General features: G+C 40.6%; 2 long non-coding RNA genes across 2 annotated transcripts in view; one reads left to right on the top strand and one right to left on the bottom strand.

Annotated features, from left to right (window-relative positions):
- LOC145544942 (uncharacterized) overlaps positions 1–12,618 on the bottom strand; it is an 82,896-nt gene that overhangs the window by 8,686 nt on the left and 61,592 nt on the right. The window contains exon 5 of the long non-coding RNA XR_014081745.1: positions 1,596–2,264. This is a non-coding gene — a long non-coding RNA (uncharacterized LOC145544942). The remainder of the gene's footprint in view (positions 1–1,595; positions 2,265–12,618) is intronic.
- The window catches only part of LOC145544943 (uncharacterized), a 36,340-nt gene continuing 30,820 nt past the window's right edge, over positions 7,099–12,618 (top strand). The window contains exon 1 of the long non-coding RNA XR_014081746.1: positions 7,099–7,181. This is a non-coding gene — a long non-coding RNA (uncharacterized LOC145544943). The remainder of the gene's footprint in view (positions 7,182–12,618) is intronic.

The raw sequence follows: 12,618 nt of genomic DNA, 5'->3' as shown, positions 1-12,618 counted from the left end.
TCTCAGGTTGCTATGTCTTTGTACCTGCCCTTCCCCTGGACAACTCCTGTTGTCCTTCAAGACTCAGCTCCAGGGTCACCTCCAGAAAACCTTCCCTGGAGGTTGATGTAGGGATGAAATAGTGTGCCACTTGGATTCCTCTGCCTCTTCATGACTAAAGCACTCACTGTTCTAACTGCTGAGAGCGTTGGTAGCAGTTCAGATCCCTGCTAAATTTCATTTTGGAGATTACCTTGAGTTGAAGAGCCACTTACTAAAGGTCATGCCTTCCTTCCTTGGGGCAGCCCATTTGCAATGACTAGTCACAGAAGTAGATAGAGGCATAAAGGCCTGGTCTCATTGCCCCTATTGGGACAGTGCTGTGGGCCATTTCAGCCCCATAGTTCTCTCTTGGAAAGACTGGGGACTTTGTCACAACTGTATCACAGCCCAATTTATTCTTTCCCCCAGTTCACCTTCTTTCACTTCTTCCTATAGGTGTCAATCATGAGAGCAAGTCTTCTGCACATAAATCTCCATCTTTGACTCTGTTTCACAGGAAACTGCATGGTAACACTGGATTAGGGCTCTCAACACCACTTGCTCATTCCTAGGGTGACTCTTATCCCATGATACCATCATTGTTTACTCGTGGGGCTATGCCTAAATATAGTCAGCAGCTTGAGAACAGGGATTTTCAATCTTGTCTTTTCATTTTCACTTCCTTTTTATCCTCACTCATTAAATCTTTTTGAATAAGTGAATTCATAAATGAATGCATGAGGTCATCATCTTGAAAAGTTTTGGGGGCTTTCCTAAAATCAATTCAATCCTCCCCGAATCTTATTTCTTCTAGGAATAGCCCCAGAAAATCTGGAACATTTCTCCTAGAATGTATTTAAAGTTTGCTGCTGCTTCTGCTTCATGAAATTGTGAAAGCATAGATTTGGAAATCTGGATTTAGAAGGTTGGATTGAATTCTCAGTTATCAGCTGTGTAACTTTGGAAAAATCATATAACCTCTTCATATAACTGCTTCTAAAATCATATAACCTCTTCTTCTTGGTTTTGTCAGCTGGAAGACAGTCATAGCTAGCTCACAGATATGGGTTTTTGGTGAATAAATGAGATAATGTCTGTGTGAAGTGATGGACATAGTAGATACTCAGTAAATTTTAAACCTCTTTTTCTTTTTAGATTGAACTTACTCTTTTTACAATAATTTGCAAAGAAATAAATTACAGTAATTTAGTCCTACTGAGATGATCTCATTAGCTGTCATTATCTTTTCCCTCCCCCTTACCACATGGCAAAAATCCATCATCCTCTGCTACTATTCTTATTTTAGAAGGAAAAAAAGGCTGCTGAAAGCATCTACTCAACAGTCCAAGTCCCTGCTTGCTGTAAGTTTTGCTATTTATCATGAGGCATCAAATTTGCTAGGAGGTGTGGCTAGGTGCATTGAGAGTGAATCAAAGGTAAGTAAATGACAAGGTGAGTAAATGACACTGCTTGATGGGTTTCAGTGAAACAAAGGAGGAGCTAAAATGATTAAGGCACCGAGGAAAGACTACAGGTATTGTACAAGGTATCCCATATTTAAGTACCCAATTTACCCATGTTTCCATTTTTCTTCTCAGTACTTGGAAAATCCCATTTGTCAGCTTCCTTGAAGTTGAGTGGACCATGTGATAAGCTCTGGTCAATGGCTGTTAGTGGAAGCAATAGATCACATGTAGGGAGAAGAATTTAAGAACCAGGGATTAGTTTTCAGCTAGAAATCTGGAATGTTGAAGGATTTATGCTCTAGACAGTCTCCTAAATCTGGAGCAGATTCTGTACAAAGTGAAATGATAATTTGTTATGTTAAACTACTGAGATGTTCCTGTTCCTTGTTACCACCACAAAACTCAGCCAGTTCTGATGAATGTACTGCATTGCAGGAAAACTCAGGATAAACCCAAATAAGCAAAACATCTCAGGAAAAACAGGAACCATGGCCAGCTGTCTCAGAAAATAGAACTGGGAGGTTATTCAGTATCGTTGTCAATCTTTGCTGTTCCACCACTGAAGTGACTTAGCTTCTCCCTTTGAATCTGCTCCTCCTTTCTGTGTCCATCTCCTTCTTCCACTTCCAGTTGAGAGTTGTCTTTCTTGGCATCATTGCATCTCTGCATCTCTGTATCATTTGTCCTTCAAAGAGATAGAACTCAGTTGCTCCAATCTGGACATGCATCAGGAAGTGCTCTTGGGCTTCCCTGGTAGCTTAGCAGTAAAGAGTCCACCTGCAAGGAGACACAAGATCAGTCCCTGAGCTGGGAACATCCCACGTGTTGCGGAGCAACTAAGCCTGGGTGCCACAATTATTGAGCTTGTGCTCTAGAGCCTGGGAACTGCAACTAAGCCATTAAGCACTACAGCCCGTGCTCCACAACGACAGAAGCCACCACAACAAGAAGCCCACACACCAGAACTAGAGAAAAGTCCGCACAGCAATGAACACTCAACACGGCCAAAGAAATTAAATAAATAAATAAAAAGAAAGTGCTCTTGAGCCAGATTACTTCATAGGCTGCCACAAATAGTAGTCTACAAATTGGTTTTCCTTGAGTCAGATGTCCTCCCCTGGTCCAATTAGCAAAAACCATGAAATTAGGTCATGAGCTACAAAACATGGTCATCCATGCTTAAGAAGAAGTTTGGGATCTCCCCTGACATTCACACCCCCTACCTTCCCCTCATCAGGAACTGTAGTTTGAGTGCTATTAGATGGTGCTGTAGATATGGTAGGCACCATGTTGACTTGCCCAGTAAACCAGGATACAGATCTCTCAGGTCAGTGAGAGACAGGCTCTTACTACATTGCTGTGGGCATAGAACTGGTTGCACGGGTGCCTTGGCCTTTATCTGCAAATTGACCTGTGACCTGTGACAGGACAGAATTTTTGTTGAGCTAATGATACTTCCTAGATGAGACAGGAAAAGTGGATCCAATACAGGGTCAAATGCAGGAGATTTCTGGCTTCCTATTAATAGATACTCATTGATCAAGAACTAGATATCTCACTTTGAGAATTTTTTTGGTTCATAAGAGACACAAAAGGTGATAGTTTTAGGGTAGTGCAATAATCAATGATTTAAAAATAGTTTTAATATCAAAATATAAATTAAGGACCATTTCACTTCACTCTGGGCATTTGGTTAACTTATAAATGTGAAATAAGACCTTCTCTCTGCTCTTAACATCAGTCTCCTATGACATTCTCTCGTAAATATTCTTTTTAATGTGTGGTAATCTTTGCTTGGACTATATTTATTTACCTTCTTAAAATGTTTTTTCCATTTTTAACTCTACTCTTTAAGCCAGCCCCTATTGTTTAACTTTCCCCTAAGGCACCCTCTTATCCTTCCCAAAATACTCTACTTTCCCATTCAAATGGTTTCAACTCCCTAACTGCCCTCAGTTTATCCCCAGTTAAAATTCCCTTTGCCTCTGAGGTGATCTTGTGTTGGGCTTAGTTGCTCAACCGTGTCCGAGTCTTTTTGACCCCATGGACTGTAGCCCACCAGGCTCCTCTGTCCATGGGATTCTCCAGGCAAGAATACTGGAGTGGGATGCTATGCCCTCCTCCAGGGGATCTTCCCAACCCAGGGATTGAGTCCAGGTCTCTTGTGTTGAAGATGGATTCTTTACTGTCTAAACCACCAGGAAAGCCCAAGAATACTGGAATGGGAAGCCTATTCCTTCTCCAGGGGAACTTCGCAACCCAGGAATCAAACTAGTGTCTCCTGCATTGCAGGCAGATTCTTTATCAGCTGAGCTACCAGGGAAGCTCTGAGGTGAATTTAGTTGGGATCAAAAGGAAATAAGCCAATTCAACTATTACACATTAAGATAAGGATTTCTGGTAGTTAAGTGATAAAATAAAAACACTGTAGAAAAGTGTTTTGATCAGAGATGCCTTCCTACAGTTCTTTAAATTATTGCAATAGGTCCTTTGTGCTTCCTTTTGACTCTACAAACAGAATAGAGGCTCTGACATCAGCTCTCGGTCAGAGGTAACGAATGACACAGGATAGGGATGGTGGATTTAATATTTTTTGAGAAACCATGACCACATTTCAAGTCACTTAAGAGGCTATCATTTATAAAATGCATCCCTATTTCAGGGATGTTAAGTTGTGAAAAAGGTGTGCCGTAAATTCTACTGAAATATGGTAAATGGTAGACATGGGGTTGGTATGCAGTGGGGAAGCTGCAGTGGGGGAGTGGAGTGTGTTGATCTTTAACTGAGACCAGATTCAGCTTCCAGTCCTCTTCCTTTTTAGCGGTGTGACCCAGGGCAAAGCATTTAACTTCTTTGAGCCTAAGCATCCTCATCTGAAAAATGGGGATAAAAATAGTTACAGGGTTATTAGATGCTTTACGTAAGATATTGTACATGAAAGATCCTGACACGTGGCAGGTTCTCAGTGGGTGTGAGCTGAATGTGAATCTGCCTTTTAAGCACCTTATAAACTCAGGAAAGGGATTCCTGTCCTACCAAGAAGATTGATAGAGACTGGAATGAATCCTCTGGCTGGAAGAGAAAAGACCTCAGCTTTGGGTACCCTACCTCCTTTGTACCATTGTTGGTTAGATAGTGGTTTGCTTGTTGTCTCTTCCTTCATTTATTCCTTCACTCAGTCATTTTTTGGGTTCCTACTTTTTGTCAGACATTGGGATAAAATGATAAATAAGACATGGTGATCTCCGTGGATCACTGAACCTAGTAGGGAAATAATGGCATGTAAGCAAATAAGCAAGAAACAAACAACCGTGTTTTGTTTTGTTTTTTAAATCTGCAACCCTTTCCACTAAAGAAAGAGTTAAAAAAAAAAACCCAAAACCCAAACCAAGGTAGAATCCCGATGTCTTTTATGACTTGTAAAACGTTGTTGAAGCATGGGTGATCTAAATTAAACTCTATCACAAAAATGAATTTGCCTTCTTCAACTTTTCTCTCCTGTTAAGTTAATTTTGACTTTGGCATCAGGACACATTTTGTTTTCCTTCTGCTCTCACATTCTGCATCTGTTACCTTCTCTGTAAGGCAAGTATAGAGAGTAAATCCTCAGGCAAGAAACAATAAGTACGCCACACATCTAGAATCTGAAACAAAATTGGTAGGCATGATTTTAGCTCTTCCTGTTTTCATAGTGCTTTGCATATGGAATAATGTATGTACAGGGCTTTTAGTTTTGGTGAGGCAGTATGGCACAGTGGGGAAAATATAGGTGTAGGAATCAGTGTAAGTTTAAATGTTGGCTTATCATTTGTTAGTTGTGTGGGGAAGTCATTTAACCTCACCAACTCTCAGTTTCCTTATTTGTAAAAATGAGTGATAATAATACTTATAGGATTATAGTAATGAAGATATACGCTTACATGTAGTAGGTCTTTAAATATAACTTACTATTGTCAGTTATATTGACACAACATATGACATATATTGTGTCATATGCTGCTAATTGACAGCATACAACAAAAAAGAAAATATTTTCTCAGTCCTTGGATAATTGTATAAAATATTCAAACAAATTAATATAAATTGTGTATATTAGGGGCAGAATTTGACCTTATTATATTAAACAGGCAAGTAGTTATTAAAATTGGCTTAACTTGGGACATCTACTGGGGAAAAGTCATTATAAGCTGTAAACTCCTAGCTAGAGTGATCAGCCCTGAAAACTGGGCTGAGTATGGGTTGGAGCCAGTTCTCTAGGTGGGAATGGGGAGTGGGGAATTGCTCTACCCATTAGAGGGCAATACGTACAATATTTGGAGTTCTTTGGTAAGGAAGAGTTGTTTCTTATTCATTTATTCATTCGTATGGACTTGTGTTTCTTTTATACTTTAGGTAATAATCTAATGCTATGTCATTTATCTTGCTATTCAAATTGTTCTGTCTCTGGCCATGGGGAATCCTTTCAGGTTGGTTCCTGTGCCCCTATGATACACCTGCATCCTTTTTTTTTTGAGCACTACTTTCTTTCTGGGACTATAACATGCTTCGGGCTCATCTTATATTTTCTCTGCCCCAGCCCTTTAATCAGCCGTCTCTCCAAGGAGCCCTGGTTCCTTTGATTGGGAAATGGCTTTTAGCAATCAAGATCTGGTGATAGGTGTGCTCACCCAAAATTTTCTGAGCATTTTCTATGCATCTGGCACTGTTCTGGGCACTGGAGATAGCAAGAGCAAAGGTCTTTGACCTCAAGGAATTTACATTCTAATGAATCATGAAAATTAAAGGTGATACTATGAACAAAAAATCCAGAAGAATACTTGGCTTATAAAAAGTGCTCAAAAATGTTAGTAATTCCTTCCCTCCCTCTCTCCTTCACTATACTCACCCTATAATTGTTCAAATTCCTTTCTTAGGGATTGGAGCAAACTGGGCTATGCTGTGGTTTGGAGTCTCATCTAGGATTGGTATAGGGATTTTTACTAGTGTTGGGCTACATAGCCCATGTGCTCCGCAAAGCACATTTGAAGTGTCCCTAAGAAGGCAAACCAAAGCCTGTAATAAAGGATTAATATCTAACCCTAACCCAAGGGGCACAACACAAACTATTGAGGAGATAAGTCAAAAGCTCAGAATTTCAGTTGATCAGAACCAAGTATGGAAGGAGAGTAGAAGTTGAATCAAGTAGAAAATGTCTCAAGTGAAGACTGACAATGAGGTAGTGGAGTTGAGTCTTCCTTGGATGTTACCTCTATGGTATAGGAGCACCTTATCTGCTTATAAATCCAGGCAAGGCAAACACACTTGATCTTTGAATGACCCTGTGTTTTGTTCCCTCCCTCATATTTCCTGTACATTGGTCCCTGTTTGTCTTGCCATGTATTCCAGAGTTCAGGTAAAAGTCCATGGTCATCTGGAGGAGCTCTTAGTGCAAGCATAATGTTGACACTATGCTGGCCATACTGTCATCCAGAGTCACAATGCAGGGACTGGAGAATAAGCTGCTAATAGCTGCCCCCAGAATTGAAACTTAGTTAGGGAATACCATATTTCTCAGCTCTCTGCCTTTGTGTTCAGGTCCTCTTTGGTGCTGGATGAACTGGGAAGTTGCTACTTGGGAATGTCTGTGTTGAGCAGTGGGAACCCAGGGTCTCACCAGGAAATGTGAACAGAAGGAGAGGCAGATGTCAGCACCAGGTTGGTGGTAAGCAGAGTCCTATCTGGGGCTACAGATAAGAAAATAACCCAGGAGGCCAGAATCTGGGTGAGCTGAGAACTGGTAGGGAAAAGAAGTATGAGAGGGGGCATACAGAGAGGTGCAGGACCAAGGTTGAAGGTTAGGGCTGCATGTGTCCAGTTACCTGTGCTGATGGCTACAGAGGGGCTGGGCTTAATGGGATAAAGGTTCTTTTCCAGGCCCTGCCCAGAAACTCCAAGAGACCAACATTTCTCCTTTTCAGTGATAGTAAGTAATTATTTAATATAATGATAATTAAGTATAAGATAATTAGCAACCATATTTTTTATAATCATACATAATAAATGTTCAGTATTTACTTTCAGATAGCATTCTGAGGCTGTGGTAACCTCTTATGAGGCAGAACTCACCAAAATCTAGTGAACAAATCCAGAAGAAAGGTTATGGTGGTTTAGTCATTAAGTCATACCCAACTCTTGCGACTCCATGGACTGTAGCCCACCAGCTCCTAAGTCCATGGGGTTTCCCAGGCAAGAATACTGGAGTGGGTTGCCATTTCCTTCTCAAGAGGATCTTCATGATCCAGGGATTGAACCCACATTTCCTGCATTGCAGACAGATTCTTTATCAACTGAGCCACCAGGGAAGCCCCTAGAAGAGAGGAGTTTTAAATAACGGCATTTTAAGCAATGCTTTGACTTGAGCCTGCTCTTCTCAACCTCATCTTGGAACAAGAAGAGAGCAATGGGTTGTCATAGCAAATTTGGTGTCCCCTTATCCCTTTGTAATCTGGGCCTTGACTAGAGAGTGTGGCATCATGGAGCTGAGAGGGAGGACAAAGCCTAAAGGAGAGAAGGGAAGGGATGGTTTGGGGCAAGAGGACTTTTCTGTCCGTCCTCTCATAAAACCCATTGTCCTGGCAGAGTGTTGCCAAAAGCATAGAGATCAATGCTTAAAATGCAAGTCAGGAACACTGCATGGGCAGATGGTGGGAATGAGAGGATTTGTCCTTAGAGTCAGGTACAATGTCCTCCCACCTGCATGAACATCAGGACCTTTGAAGATCACTTTCTGTACTCAGAGTCTTAGCTGCTTCAAAGTGGAAAAGAAAATTCAATACGATTTTTAACTAATTTCTATGCCTCCTTGGCAGCTGTCATATTATACATAGTAAATATCTAGGGTAAACCAAGCAGTCACATGAAAAATGATTTTTCACACCTCTATTTTGGAATTATGTGCAAAGTTTGCTGCATCCCTCATGCTGAATATCACATAATTAAATTGATAATTACCCCAATTGAACATGATGATCTGAAATTAAATTATAAGTCATTGTTCTGTTGCATAAAAATATTTGCTTTCTCAACTCATGGACAAGATCTGTAATAAAGGTGGCTGGCTTACAAGTTGATATTTACCACTGACAAGCAAGCTTCTAAAAAATTGATTAACAGGCTAAAAAAGGAAAGTGAACAATTTGAGAAATTATTAGGTTCTCTGTTACAAAAAAGCAAAACAAACCTTTTATGAAACTTTAGGTTCAGTTTGACAACTTCCCTGGTGGCTCAGACAGTAAAGCGTCTGCCTACAATGCCTACAATGCAGGAAACCCTGGCTCAATCCCTTGGTCGGGAAGATCTCCTGGAGAAGGAAATGGCAACCCACTCCAGTATTCTTGCCTGGAAAATCCCATGGACGGTGGAACCTGGTAGGCTACAGTCCATGGGGTCGCAAAGAGTCGGACACGACTGAGCGACTTCACTTTCACCTTCAGGTTCAGTTTCTAATAGAAAGGTGAAACTGAAAGGGCATTTGCTTCCTCAGCAATTGAACACTGGAACTCAGCAGTCCTCTGGCATATATTAGTTATGCTTAAAATTCCCCCTTTGTGCTAAAAAGGAAGTATTGGGAACTCCCTGGAAGTCCAGTGATTAGAACTTGGCACTTTTGCCACAAGAGCCCGGCGTTCTATCCCTGGTCAGGGAACTAAGATCCTGTGGTGCAGCGTGGCCCAAAAGCACAAACAAACAAAAACAAATAAAATAACTTGCTATCCTGTCCGCCTTTATTTTTGATTCCTTACCACTGTTCTCCCCTTCTTCCCATCTAGTTCTCATTGTTTTCATTGTTTCCTTTCTCCTTATTTATAACTTTCAAGTCTTGCCTCTTTTCTTTCTTCCCTATCTCCTTCTTCTTCATCTCCCTCTTCAAGGCAATGCTGCACAGTGGTCATCAAAAGCATGGGCTCTAGAAGCGTACTAAGGCTTCCAAATCTGGCTCCACCAGACACTGAGAGACTTTGGGTAAGCTGCTTTATCTTGCCATGTCGCTACAACTGTGTGTCAGTCAAGGTTCATTTAGGGAAGCAGAACCGCTAATGTGTGAGGCACCGAGGAAGTGAAGGTCTGAAAGGGGGAGCTGAAAGGTCAGAGGGTCCAAATGGGTCTCCAAGTAGAGAGCTGGTGGAGAAATCTACAAGGAACCGTTGCCTCGAAAGGTTTGCATTCAAACATCTGGTGATGTTGAGTTTGACCAGAAGGACCAGAGGTCCCCACAGGATGTGGAGTGGAGAAGAGTGGATAGCTGGAACTTACTGGTACCTCTATGTGTACCCATTGTTGCATCTAACCATGATGACCTTCAGAGTAATGGCTGATGCTTCATTCTGCCTTTCAAATCTCAGGCAAATTCCACTTTTGGCCAAATCAAACCCAGAATCACATAGAGAAGAGGGGAAGTTAGGTCTAGTTGGACTGGTTTTTTTTTTTTTTTAGTACAAACCACCATGTGAGTCACTTTCAAAATGCAGTTATTAAGAGTTCATAACTCATGGAAATGTAAAAAGTAAATGGGACTTGAAACATCTAAAGAAAGCACTTATCACGGCGTCTCATACACTGTAAGCACCCCACTAAATGTTAATTGTCATTTCTTCTTTGTTTTCCATCCTTTTTCTCTTATGTTTCACGCTTCTACCTAAACACTATGACCAAATTTCTGTGTCATTAACATTCCATCATCAGTGTTTAGGATAATCAGTAAATGATGTGGCAAGTGTTACAAAGAAACAGATATTATTTATTGAGTACTTACTATGTGACCATTTTATTCATCAACATGCATGATGCTAATAACAACCCTACAATCCAGCTGCCATCATCATTTGATGAGGAAATGATGAGGACGTTGAAATAGAGAGACTATTTACTTGCCCCAAATAGCACACGATTTAGACACAGTACCAGTTGAGAGCCGAGTCATGGAAGCCCATTTTAAATACTCTTGTTTTCATCAAGGGTGAGAGTACCACCTCCAGGAAGAGGTACTTTCTAAAGGTGTTTAGAAATACAGCACCTTCAAAACTAACAAAGGGCCTCAGAACTCCTTTACTGTTATTATTGTTTCACACAAAATTTGGACGGATTATGAATCTGCTCTCCATGGTTTGGACTATAAATCAGTGGTCAGAAAGAACTCGGTATGTGACCATGTTAGGCAAATCAGCCTGAATCAAGCCAACAAGTGTTGAGGTGTTTGGGGAGGGAATTGGAGGAAAGTTGGAGAAAGGTTAAAGTTAGTTCGTAATTAGATATAATTTAGCAACCTAAAACTCGAAAAACTTGCTCCAAAAGGACTGCCTTGCCTTCTTAAAACATGGCCTTGTGACTTTAGCTGGAATGCAAAGTTTGTCAAGTTATTCCAGCCAGTAACTCTCTCCCCCACCTGCCCCAAACTCAATCTGCCCCTTAAAGCAGAAACTCCAAATTTGCAACCCCATGGATTATACTCAATGGGCTTCTGGAGTTTTTTAAACTTTTTTTTTTAATTCAAATATTTTTGGATGGGGCTTATCAGAGTTCCCACTCATTTCTATTTTCTGTCATACAGCCTTATCTACTTCACTCATCAATGTTATATGCCTTGATTTACAAGGCATTTGAGTTCCCAAAACTAGCGATGGTATCTAGAAGCACAGATTTCAAAGGGATTGTCTGGTTTTGCATTTCCACACAGAAATAAGCAGAGATGTGGCACATGGACCTTCCCAATTCTATTTTTCTACTCATTCGGTCCTTCACCACCCAACACATTCCTTAAAGTTCTTCATGGATGAACTTGCTGTGTAACATTCTGACAACCTCTAGGGTTACCTTTTAAGAAGAAAAGTCTGAATTGCTCAAGAGCCAAGTGGAGAAATCATACATTTTTAACTTTGCCAAGTGTGACATGCATTTCACAAAAGAAAAACCTCAAGATATAAGAGCTAAGTACTGAAAGAGTGAAGCAGAAAATCTAAGCATGTTCCTAAGTAGACACAGGTGCGATCCATTCCTGCAAATACGCTTGAAAAAGTGTTACTGGTGTATTTTCTTAGTTTGTTGGGCTTGAAGTTTTAAAGTGTGCTGTTAGGGAAATACTTGATTTCCCATGGTTTCAGACACCTGTGATATGAAAACTTGAAGGTACTAGAATATGATAAATGATAATGTTTCAGCTATGTTGACAAGCATGTTTGGCATTGAGGTGGTTACCTGTCAAAAACAGTGCTGGTATTTGTCACTTCTATTAACAGTCTCTGAAACTTAGGATGTGAAAATGATGGTTTGGTAAAATGTATTTGGTTCAAAAGCTGGTTTGGGCATTTTATGATACAGATTGACAAGTATGTGATATGTAACTTAAAACATGTGGGTGCAGTTAAGGTAACCATAGTATTTACTGGATAGAGTCTTTTGTGTTTTTATAGAGATGTGGATAAAAATAGGATGAGATAGAGTCTAGTTTGCTAAAAGAAGACCCAGAAGCTTGCTTTTTGTTATAAGAGACAAGCCTCCTAGGGATTTGCATCTGCAAATGCCTCCTGGTATCTTTGGTTTCCTGGTTTGTACACCTGAATCTGAGCACCTTATCATTGTTACCATTCTCTTGAAAGGAGAGAAGTAAAAATCTATGTCTCTATTTTTAAAAATTAAAGTTTTTTATATGTGAACATAGATATTTTCTTGGTAGATTAATGGAACACAATAGAAGAAACTTCACTTCTCTGATCTGTGTCTTAGAAGGCATTTAAATGAAGCTGATCACCTAATGGCCTAGGATGTAGAACACTTGAATTTTTATTCTAGATTATCATACTACTCAGCTGTGGGTGTGACTGGGCACCTGCTTTCTATACAATGTGACCGGTGGATTGAGTGCCTGCTAAGTCACTTCAGTCATGTCCAGCTCTTTTCTACTCTATGGACTGTAGCCAGCCAGGCTTCTCTGTCCATGGGATTATCAAGGCAAGAGTACTGGAATGGGTTGCCATTTCCTCTTCCAGGGCATCTTCCTGACCCAGGGATCAAACCCGCGTCTCCCGCATTGCAGGAGGATTCTTTACTGCTGAGCCACCAAGGATGCCCCGACCAGTGGATTAGACAGTTCCTAAAG

This window comes from Giraffa tippelskirchi, chromosome 4, assembly GCF_054371585.1.
Source record: "Giraffa tippelskirchi isolate mGirTip1 chromosome 4, T2T-mGirTip1v1.2.pri, whole genome shotgun sequence".
NCBI classification, from domain to species: Eukaryota; Metazoa; Chordata; class Mammalia; order Artiodactyla; family Giraffidae; genus Giraffa; species Giraffa tippelskirchi.
The sequence above is the reverse complement of the archived record's forward strand: the minus strand, read 5'-3'. Positions and strand labels throughout refer to the sequence as shown.